The sequence below is a fragment of the Bubalus bubalis genome, chromosome 14, assembly GCF_019923935.1.
Source record: "Bubalus bubalis isolate 160015118507 breed Murrah chromosome 14, NDDB_SH_1, whole genome shotgun sequence".
Classification (NCBI taxonomy): domain Eukaryota; kingdom Metazoa; phylum Chordata; class Mammalia; order Artiodactyla; family Bovidae; genus Bubalus; species Bubalus bubalis.
Genome location: NC_059170.1, coordinates 27,161,245 through 27,172,864, shown reverse-complemented (window position 1 = coordinate 27,172,864; position 11,620 = coordinate 27,161,245). Strand labels below are relative to the sequence as shown.

The following is an 11,620-nucleotide window of genomic DNA, read 5'->3' as shown; positions in this document are numbered from 1 at the left end:
CTCAAACAGGTGAGACCCCTAAGAGCTTGGTTGCTTAAAGTTACAGTTTGGAGTGGAACTATAGTAGCTGCAAAGATAGCTGAGAACAGCAAGAACCCACGAGGGATGGCAAAGAAGGAATTTTTAAATGTCAAACAGGGTTTTGTGACCAGCTGCAGAAATAAGGACTCTGGTACCTATACACATGTTCTTGTTTGCTTCTCTGTGTGTTTTTATGTACATTAACCAATCTCTCTTTCCCTGCTCTCCCCTTTGTATTGATTGTGGCTAGCTGGTAGTTCAGACTCTAGGCCGTATTCTATCTGGAGCAAGTCTTACTGAACAAGAGGGATGACAATCAGTCAGAGACACACATCATAACTGATAAGGCTCTGGGTCTGTTTCCTTTAGGGCTAAAGTGAGCGTGAAGAAACATGATTTTTTTTTTACAATTGCTAGTTGGAAATTGAATGCAGGCAGAACGTGAGTTTGGGTGCTGAGTGTCCATATGCCTGGACTGTGCCAGCTGTGATCTGCTGGCCTTGAGCAGCACGCCTTTCAGCTATGCCCTGTTATCTCAGCGGCTGGAAGCCTGGGAACCACATTTTCCAGAATCCCTTTCAAGCAGGAATCCAGCCGAATTCCACCTATGAGAGGGGCTTACTGAGACCTGGAAGGCAAAAGGTAAGTATCAGTCAGTCTCTCCTGTAGCAGCAGCAGGGGCATTTAAATCTTCCTGCCCTCCTCCCACCGCTCCCCGATTCACTGTCAGCCCCCTCCTCCAGGCCGCGGGCAGCAGCGGTGGCTTCCTCAGCAGGTTCTAGCAGGTTCTGCCAGTTTCCTGATTTCTGGACAGCACCCCCACCCAACAGCTTCTGCACGCCTCAGCTCTACCAGCCATGCTGTAAGCACCTAATTCCCTCTCTGCTGGAACGGTCTTGACTGGCACATGCATCATGCACCAGACTGGGTGGAGGGGGAGGGACAATTCCAGGATGTTCTCTCCTCCTGTAAAACCTCGCCTGCCTGCGGGGGAGGATGCTCGCATCTGTTTCACGGTCTGAAGTGCATCAGGGCAGATGTTCTGATGGGCACTGCGCTGGGTGCTAGTCAGCTTCATCACAGCTTTGTCACCCTCTAGCAGCACAACAAAAGCAACACCGCCAAACGCGCTCAGAACCGTGACAGACGACTCTCAAAAGTGATCTCACCTCCCTCTCACCTCTTCCTGGCAGCCGTCCACGCTGCTTATGAACAGATTCTGCTGATTTGTGAAGCCAACACACCGAGCCTCACCTGGGCTGGGATTCCCCCCTCCTTTTTGTCTTCTCCCACGTTTTCTTCCTTCGTTTTTGCTGGAGGTGGCACAGAGAAGCAGAAATTATTTAAACTGCTGCTACACTGTTCATGTTTTTAATTTGACGAGAAAACTTGTGCAATTGCATGGAACATTTATCCTATTTCTGCAAAATTTTGCTTTCCTCTTTGAATAACAATCAGACTCTGAAGGCTGCACCACCCCAACTTCCAGAGCAGAGCCCACCTACATGACCTTCGTGCCTCTGTGCCCACAGCCTGCACTCTTTCTCCTTTATCTTGGGTCCCCCCACACAGTCCTGGGGGACCATCTGCCAGCATGTGGAGGGAGCTGGTATGTCCCAAACCAGCAACCAGTACACAGTTTCTTCCTGGAAGGAACTAGGTCTCTGCATCCTGAACAGAACCAAAAAGACAGGTCAAAATGCAGGGAGAATGGGGACTGTGTGACTCCAGGAACAATATACACACATTTAGACAAATTCTCCGTCCTGCACAATAGACAGAACATGGATGGGAGCACGTACAAATCTACCATCATCTCCCTGTCTACCGCCCGCAGCACAGGGGGCCTGCAGTCCCCACCTCCTCTGATGTCAGAGGCGTCCCAGCTATTCCTCACCAAGTGCTGTGAACAGCAACTTCTCTAAGGAACAGTCTTCCAGATATTCCTGTCCTCCCACTCATCAGTGCCTCTCACAGCCAGCATCTTGTGGCCCACTTTTTCTTTGCCCTGGAGAAGTCTCGTCTCATGTATGTATGTAAAATTACAAATAATCTTGAAGTAATCAGAAATAATAATACTGGCAGTTTGATTCCAGGGCCTGCTTAGTGCTGGGCATTGACACAAGTATGACTTGAAAATTCTCCTCTTCACCCCTCACAACACCCGTGATGTGGCCACAGTCCCCATTTGACAGATGAAGAAACTGAGGTACTCCGAGGTCAGCAGTGCACAGGGCTTTTAAAGAACTGAGTCAAGATTTGAACCCCTGACTTAAGAGCTCAGCCTTTTTACACTGAGCTAGAAAATGCGTAGTACATGATATAATGGGCAACATAAACAAGGACCATCTCTGCTCCGAGTTTTAGAATCTTTAAATGAAATGCCTTGTTGGCATCAGCAAGTGTGGCAAAGCATTCATTGTATTCCGCATTCAGCCTGCATCCTGATGAGATGTGCGATTAAAGCAAAGCATCCAGTGTGATTTATATTAGGTTGAGCAGCGCCCAGAACAAGTTTCCACATTTCCCCACACTCTGACTTTGGAAATGCCAGTTCAAGCCTCTCTACACCTAAATATTCAATATGAGTTCCTAAGTTCCATCTGAAAGACTTCTCAAATTCTCATCATTATTCTTCCAAATAACAACCAATGAGTAAGAACATTAAGTGGAGGGAATCATATTTACACTCATTGAGAATGTGACCCAAGTTATGCAACCAGGCAAAATCTCAAGCAGAAATGTTTTACTGCACATTTTTTATTGATGTTTATCTAAGAAAGATTACAAAGATAAAACCTTTCCAGTGATAAAACAACCAAGCTATGAATTATAACTTCACAAAAATTTACCTTATACTCTTTTTAAAAAATTAAAGTAAGTATAGTTGATTTATAGTGCTGTGTTACTTCCAGGTGTACAGCATAGTGATTCAGAATACATATACAAATATATAAACATATGTTTTCTTTTTCAGATTACTTTCTATTATAGGCTATTACAAGATATTGAATATAGCTCCCTCTACTATACAATAGGTCCTTGCTGTTTATTTTATGTATAATAGTGTGTATCTGCTAATCCCAAACTCCTAATTTATCCCTCCTCTTTCCCCTTTGGTAATCATAAGTTTGTTTCTTATGTCTGCAAGTCTATTTCTGTTTTGTATCCTTTTTTAGGTTCTACATATAAATGATATCAGATGATACTTGTCTTTGTCTTAGTTCATGTACTGTGATAATCTGTAGGTCTATCTATATTGCTGCAAATAGCATGATTTCATTCTTTTTTATGGTTGAATAGTATTCCATCGAAGATACCCTGCATCTTCTTTACCATCCTTCTGTGGGTGGACATTTACCTTATACTTTTTGTGGTTAAACAGTGTTGAAAAAAAAGGCGGTTGCTTGCAGTGTCTGAAAACTCAGGCATTAGATTTATCTGGAGGTGATGCCACAGAAAGGAAAGTACTGGAAATATGTTACAATTCAGTCTTTTTTTTTTTTTCCCTCCCAAATCTTCCCACCCTCTCCCTCTCCCACAGAGTCCATAAGACTGTTCTATACATCAGTGTCTCTTTTGCTGTCTCATACACAGGGTTATTGTTACCATCTTTCTAAATTCCATATATATGCGTTAGTATACTGTATTGGTGTTTTTCTTTCTGGCTTACTTCACTCTGTATAATAGGCTCCAGTTTCATCCACCTCATTAGAACTGATTCAAATGTATTCTTTTTAATGGCTGAATAATACTCCATTGTGTGTATGTACCACAGCTTTCTTATCCATTCATCTGCTGATGGACATCTAGGTTGCTTCCATGTCCTGGCTATTATAAACAGTGCTGCGATGAACATTAGGGTACTCGTGTCTCTTTCCCTTCTGGTTTTCTCAGTGTGTATGCCCAGCAGTGGGATTGCTGGATCATAAGGCATGTCTATTTCCAGTTTTTTAAGGAATCTCCACACTGTTCTCCATAGTGGCTGTACTAGTTTGCATTCCCACCAACAGTGTAAGAGGGTTCCCTTTTCTCCACACCCTCTCCAGCATTTATTATTTGTAGACTTTTGGATCGCAGCCATTCTGACTGGTGTGAAATGGTACCTCATAGTGGTTTTGATTTGCATATCTCTGATAATGAGTGATGTTGAGCATCTTTTCATGTGTTTGTGAGCCATCTGTATGTCTTCTTTGGAGAAATGTCTATTTAGTTCTTTGGCCCATTTTTTGATTGGGTCATTTATTTTTCTGGAGTTGAGCTGTAGGAGTTGCTTGTATATTCTTGAGATTAGTTGTTTGTCAGTTGCTTCATTTGCTATTATCTTCTCCCATTCTGAAGGCTGTCTTTTCACCTTGCTAATAGTTTCCTTTGATGTGCAGAAGCTTTTAAGGTTAATTAGGTCCCATTTGTTTATTTTTGCTTTTATTTCCAATATTCTGGGAGGTGGGTCATAGAGGATCCTGCTGTGATGTATGTCAGAGAGTGTTTTGCCTATGTTCTCCTCTAGGAGTTTTATAGTTTCTGGTCTTACGTTGAGATCTTTAATCCATTTTGAGTTTATTTTTGTGTATGGTGTTAGAAAGTGTTCTAGTTTCATTCTTTTACAAGTGGTTGACCAGAGTTCCCAGCACCACTTTTTAAAGAGATTGTCTTTAATCCATTGTATATTCTTGCCTCCTTTGTCGAAGATAAGGTGTCCATATGTGCGTGGATTTATCTCTGGGCTTTCTATTTTGTTCCATTGATCTATATTTCTGTCTTTGTGCCAGTACCATACTGTCTTGATAACTGTGGCTTTGTAGTAGAGCCTGAAGTCAGGTAGGTTGATTCCTCCAGTTCCATTCTTCTTTCTCAAGATCACTTTGGCTATTCGAGGTTTTTTGTTTTTCCATACAAATTGTGAAATTATTTGTTCTAGCTCTGTGAAGAATGCTGTTGGTAGCTTGATAGGGATTGCATTGAATCTATAGATTGCTTTGGGTAGTATACTCATTTTCACTACATTGATTCTTCCAATCCATGAACATGGTATATTTCTCCATCTGTTAGTGTCCTCTTTGATTTCTTTCACCAGTGTTTTATAGTTTTCTATATATAGGTCTTTAGATTCTTTAGGTAGATATATTCCTAAGTATTTTATTCTTTCCGTTGCAATGGTGAATGGAATTGTTTCCTTAATTTCTCTTTCTGTTTTCTCATTATTAGTGTATAGGAATGCAAGGGATTTCTGTGTGTTGATTTTATATCCTGCAACTTTACTATAGTCATTGATTAGTTCTAGTAATTTTCTGGTGGAGTCTTTAGGGTTTTCTATGTAGAGGATCATGTCATCTGCAAACAGTGAGAGCTTTACTTCTTCTTTTCCAATTTGGATTCCTTTTATTTCTTTTTCTGTTCGGATTGCTGTGGCCAAAACTTCCAAAACTATGTTGAATAGTAATGGTGAAAGTGGGCACCCTTGTCTTGTTCCTGACTTTAGAGGAAATGCTTTCAATTTTTCACCATTGAGGATAATGTTTGCTGTGGGTTTGTCATATATAGCTTTGATTATGTTGAGGTATGTTCCTTCTATTCCTGCTTTCTGGAGAGTTTTTATCATAAATGGATGTTGAATTTTGTCAAAGGCTTTCTCTGCATCTATTTAGATAATCATATGGTTTTTATTTTTCAATTTGTTGATGTGGTGTATTACATTGATTGATTTGCGGATATTGAAGAATCCTTGCATCCCTGGGATAAAGCCCACTTGGTCATGGTGTATGATCTTTTTAATGTGTTGTTGGATTCTGATTGCTAGAATTTTGTTAAGGATTTTTGCATCTATGTTCATCAGTGATATTGGCCTGTAGTTTTCTTTTTTTGCGGGATCTTTGTCAGGTTTTGGTATTAGGGTGATGGTGGCCTCATAGAATGAGTTTGGAAGTTTACCATCCTCTGCAATTTTCTGGAAGAGTTTGAGCAGGATAGGTGTTAGCTCTTCTCTAAATTTTTGGTAGAATTCAGCTGTGAAGCCGTCTGGACCTGGGCTTTTGTTTGCTGGAAGATTTTTTATTACAGTTTCAATCTCCGTGCTTGTGATGGGTCTGTTAAGATTTTCTATTTCTTCCTGATCGAGTTTTGGAAAGTTGTACTTTTCTAAGAATTTGCCCATTTCTTCCTCGTTGTCCATTTTATTGGCATATAATTGTTGATAGTAGTCTCTTATGATCCTTTGTATTTCTGTGTTGTCTGTTGTGATCTCTCCATTTTCATTTCTAATTTTATTGATTTGATTTTTCTCCCTTTGTTTCTTGATGAGTCTGGCTAATGGTTTGTCAATTTTATTTATCCTTTCAAAGAACCAGCTTTTGGTTTTGTTGATTTTGCTATGGTCTCTTTTGTTTCTTTTGCATTTATTTCTGCTCTAAGTTTTAAGATTTCTTTCCTTCTACTAACCCTGGGGTTCTTCATTTCTTCCTTTTCTAGTTGCTTTAGGTGTAGAGTTAGGTTATTTATTTGACTTTTTTCTTGTTTCTTGAGGTGTGCCTGTATTGCTATGAACTTTCCCCTCAGGACTGCTTTTACCGTGTCCCACGGGTTTTGGGTTGTTGTGTTTTCATTTTCATTTGTTTCTATGCAAATTTTGATTTCTTTTTTGATTTCTTCTGTGATTTGTTGGTTATTCAGCAGCGTGTTGTTCAGCCTCCATATGTTGGATTTTTTAATAGTTTTTCTCCTGTAATTGAGATCTAATCTTACTGCATTGTGGTCAGAAAAGATGCTTGGAATGATTTCTATTTTTTTGAATTTACCAAGGCTAGCTTTATGGCCCAGGATGTGATCTATCCTGGAGAAGGTTCCATGTGCGCTTGAGAAGAAGGTGAAATTCATTGTTTTGGGATGAAATGTCCTATAGATATCAATTAGGTCTAACTGGTCTATTGTATCGTTTAAAGTTTGTGTTTCCTTGTTAATTTTCTGTTTAGTTGATCTATCCATAGGTGTGAGTGGGGTATTAAAGTCTCCCACTATTATTGTGTTATTGTTAATTTCTTCTTTCATACTTGTTAGCATTTGTCTTACATACTGCGGTGCTCCCGCGTTGGGTGCATATATATTTATAATTGTTATATCTTCTTCTTGGATTGATCCTTTGATCATTATGTAGTGACCATCTTTGTCTCTTTTCACAGTCTTTGTTTTAAAGTCTATTTTATCTGATATGAGTATTGCTACTCCTGCTTTCTTTTGGTCCCTATTCGCATGGAAAATCTTTTTCCAGCCCTTCACTTTCAGTCTGTATGTGTCCCCTGTTTTGAGGTGGGTCTCTTGTAGACAACATATGTAGGGGTCTTGTTTTTGTATCCATTCAGCCAGTCTTTGTCTTTTGGTTGGGGCATTCAACCCATTTACGTTTAAGGTAATTACTGATAAGTATGACCCCATTGCCATTTACTTTATTGTTTTGGGTTCGAATTTATACACAATTTTTGTGTTTCCTGTCTAGAGAATATCCTTTAGTATTTGTTGGAGAGCTGGTTTGGTGGTGCAGAATTCTCTCAGCTTTTGCTTGTCTGAAAAGCTTTTGATTTCTCCTTCATACTTGAATGAGATCCTTGCTGGGTACAATAATCTGGGCTGTAGGTTATTTTCTTTCATCATTTTAAGTATGTCTTGCCATTCCCTCCTGGCTTGAAGAGTTTCTATTGAAAGATCAGCTGTTATCCTTATGGGAATTCCCTTGTGTGTTATTTGTTGTTTTTCCCTTGCTGCTTTTAATATTTGTTCTTTGTGTTTGATCTTTGTTAATTTGATTACTATGTGTCTTGGGGTGTTTCGCCTTGGGTTATCCTGTTTGGGACTCTCTGGGTTTCTTGGACTTGGGTGATTATTTCCTTCCCCATTTTAGGGAAGTTTTCAACTATTATCTCCTCAAGTATTTTCTCATGGTCTTTCTTTTTGTCTTCTTCTTCTGGGACCCCTATGATTCGAATGTTGTAGCGTTTAATATTGTCCTGGAGGTCTCTGAGATTGTCCTCATTTCTTTTAATTCGTTTTTCTTTTATCCTCTCTGATTCATTTATTTCTACCATTCTATCTTCTAATTCACTAATCCTATCTTCTGCCTCTGTTATTCTACTATTTGTTGCCTCCAGAGTGTTTTTAATTTCACTTATTGCATTATTCATTATATATTGACTCTTTTTTATTTCTTCTAAGTCCTTGTTAAACCTTTCTTGCATCTTCTCAATCCTTGCCTCCAGGCTATTTATCTGTGATTGCATTTTAATTTCAAGATTTTGGATCAATTTCACTATCATTATTCGGAATTCTTTATCAGGTAGATTCCCTATCTCTTCCTCTTTTGTTTGGTTTGGTGGGTATTTATCCTGTTCCTTTATCTGCTGGGTATTCCTCTGTCTCTTCATCTTGTTTAAATTGCTGAGTTTGGGGGTGCCCTTTCTGTATTCTGGCAGTTTGTGGAGTTCTCTTTATTGTGGCGTTTCCTCGCTGTGTGTGGGTTTGTACAGGTGGCTTGTCAAGGTTTCCTGGTTAGGGAAGCTTGTGTCGATGTTCTGGTGGATGGAGCTGTATTTCTTCTCTCTGGAGTGTAATGAAATGTCCAGTAATGAGTTATGAGATGTCTATGGTTTTGGGGTGACTTTGGGCAGCCTGTATCTTGAAGCTCAGGGCTGTGTTCCTTTGTTGCTGGAGAATTTGCTTGTTATGTCTTTCCCTGGAACTTGTTGGCCCTTGTGTGGTGCTTGGTTTCAGTGTCGGTATGGAGGCGTTTGATGAGCTCCTGTCAATTAATGTTCCTTGGAGTCAGGAGTTCCCTGGAGTCAGGGTTTGGACTTAAGCCTCCTACTTCCAGTTATCGGTCTTAATTTTACAGTAGTTTCAAAACTTCTCCTTCTATACAGCACCACTGATAAGACATCTACGTTAAAGATGAAAAGTTTCTCTATTGTGAGGGTCACTCAGAGAGGTTCACAGCGTTACATGGAGAAGAGAAGAGGGAGGAGGGAGTTAGAGGTGACCCAAATGAGATGAGGTGGAATCAATAGTGGAGAGAGTGGGCTAGCCAGTAGTCACTTCCTTATGTGCACTCCACAACTGGACCACTCAGAGATGTTCACGGAGTTATACAGGGAAGAGAAGAAGGAGGCAGGAGACAGAGGTGGCCAGAAGGATAAAAGGGGGAAATGAAAAGGAGGGAGACAGATCCAGCCAGTAATCAGTTCCTTAAGTGTTCTCCACCATCTGGAACACACAGAAATTCACAGAGTTGGGTAGAGTAGAGAGGGGTTAGGGAGGAGATACAGGTGACCTGGTGGAGAAAATGGAGAGTCCAAAGGGAGAGAGAGCAGTCAAGCCAGTAATCTCGTACACTAGTGAAAAATGGGTCCTGAAGATTGGGTTCTTAAAGGTACAAAATTGGTAACAAATACATAAAAACAAAAATTAGAAATCTAGAGTAGAGTTTGGAATTTCAAAAATGCGATGTTAATGAAAAGAAGAAGGAAAAGAAAGAGAGAAAAAACAAACAAAGAAAAACAAACAAGGTTGCGAAAATTATAAAGAAACTACAGGTACAAAATTGATAACTAATACCAAAAAGCAAAAGTTAAAAATCTAGAGTAGAGTTTGGAATTTCAAAAATACAACGTTAAAAAAAAAAAAAAAAGAAGAAGAAGAAGAAAAATAAAGAGAGAAAACAAACAAACCAACAAAAACAATGTCGCAAAAATTATAAAGAAAATACAGGTACAAAATTGATATCAAATACCAAAAAGCATAAATTAAAAATCTTGAGTAGAGTTTGGAATTGCAGATATACGATGTTATATAAAAGAAGAAGAGAAAGAAACAGAGGAAAAAAAAAGTCACAGAAATTATGAAAAAAACTATAGGTACAAAATTGATAACATATATCAAAAGGCTAAAATTAAAAATCTAGAGTAGAGTTTGGAATTTCAAAAATACAATGTTAAAGAAAAGAAGAAAAAGAAAAAAGAAAAAAAAAAACCACGGTCAAAAAATTATAAAATATATATATGAAGTTTGCTGAAGAAGAAAAAAAAATAGGGTCTTTTTTTTTTTTTTTTTGCAAAGTAATAGTTATAAAAGTGAAAATTAAAGGACAATAGAGGACTTAAAAAAATTTTTTTTTTTAATTAAAAAAAAAAGAAAGAAAGAAAGATTGATCGTAAAAATAGTAAAAATATATCTAGGTCTTTCTCTGGTTTTGTTGTGAGTATTGTGGGTTTAGTTCATTTTTGGCAGTTCCTTAGTCCGACTTATATTTCTCAAGATCTATAGGCCCCTTCCTATGTAATCCGTAGTAACCACAGGGTTTTAATCTATGGCCTGTAGCTTCCAAGGCGTTTCCCTCTGTTATAGCTTCTTCTGTTTGCTGGTCTCTTCAGTGTCTGGTTCCCGCCCTGACACAAAGGGGATGGTTGAGGATACTATTTTTTTTTTTTTTTTTTTTAATTTAGGCTCACTTGTTCAGCCGCGCTGTGGGGAGGGAGGGAGGGATGCTGCAAACAGATAACACTGGCGTGTGCGCTCGCAGTGCCTCAGCCACACTGGGTCTGCCCCCGCTTGCCCACACTGCTTGGGCTCTAGGTTGTTCCGCCGGGAACAATCAGAGGCCGGCCCTGGGCTGAGCTCCCAGGTCCAAGACGCTCAGGTTCAGGCACTCGGGTAGTCCTCAGAGGCGCAGACTCGGTTGGGCCTGCGTTTTGTGCTCTTCCCAGATCCGAGCAGCTCAGGTGATGTGTTTGGCGGGCGCCAATGCTGCGACTTATCGCCTCCCCGCCACTTGGTTACACTTTACACTTGGGTGTAAAACCGGCGCACCTTCTCAGGCAGATGTTGACCGTCCAGACCCCCAAGAAGTTTTAGTTAGCAAAGAAGCCTGCTTACAGTTTTATAGATAGTGTCTCTCTGGGGCTGCGATTGCCCCCTTCCGGCTCTGGCTGCCTGTCACTGGAGGGGGAAGGTCTGCAGCCGGCTATCTCTGTTCAGTCCTTTGTTCTGTGCGCGGGCCTGGCGGTGTCTTAGGTTAGGGCTGGCTTTTCGCGTGGTAGATATCCCACAGTCTGGTTTGCTAGCCCAAATTATTTCGCTCACATAGCGCTCAGGACATTCGGCCCGATTCTTACTCTAAGGGACACAGCCCGCGCCGCGCTTCCCTGCCCAGCCCCCGCTTGCTAATGCCGTGTGCAGGCGTCTGCGCTGCTTCTCCGCTGAGGGAGTTACCGTAGGGCTCACAATCCGCGATTTTTAATTGTTTATTTTTTTTCCCCTCCCTTTTATGTTGCCCTCTGTGCTTCCAAAGCTCGGCACAGATTCGGCAGTGAGAGGGTTTCCTGGTGTTTGGAAACTTCTCTCTTTTTAAGACTCCCTTCCCGGGACGGAACTCCGTCCCTCCCTCTTTTGTCTCTTTTTTTGTCTTTTATATTTTTTCCTACCTCCTTTCGAAGAGTTGGGCTGCTTTTCTGGGTGCCTGATGTCCTCTGCCGGCATTCAGAAGTTGTTTTGTGGAATTTACTCGACGTTTAAATGCTCTTTTGATGAATTTGTGGGGGAGAAAGTGTTCTCCCCGTCC

General features: G+C 40.5%; 1 long non-coding RNA gene across 1 annotated transcript; it reads right to left on the bottom strand.

Annotated features, from left to right (window-relative positions):
- Nucleotides 1–434: 434 nt before the first annotated feature.
- Nucleotides 435–11,542, bottom strand: LOC123329072. Its single transcript, XR_006544215.1, has 3 exons — nt 11,484–11,542; nt 1,202–1,334; nt 435–649 (listed from the first exon to the last, which is right to left on the bottom strand). It is a non-coding gene; the product is annotated as an uncharacterized LOC123329072 (long non-coding RNA).
- Nucleotides 11,543–11,620: the final 78 nt, after the last annotated feature.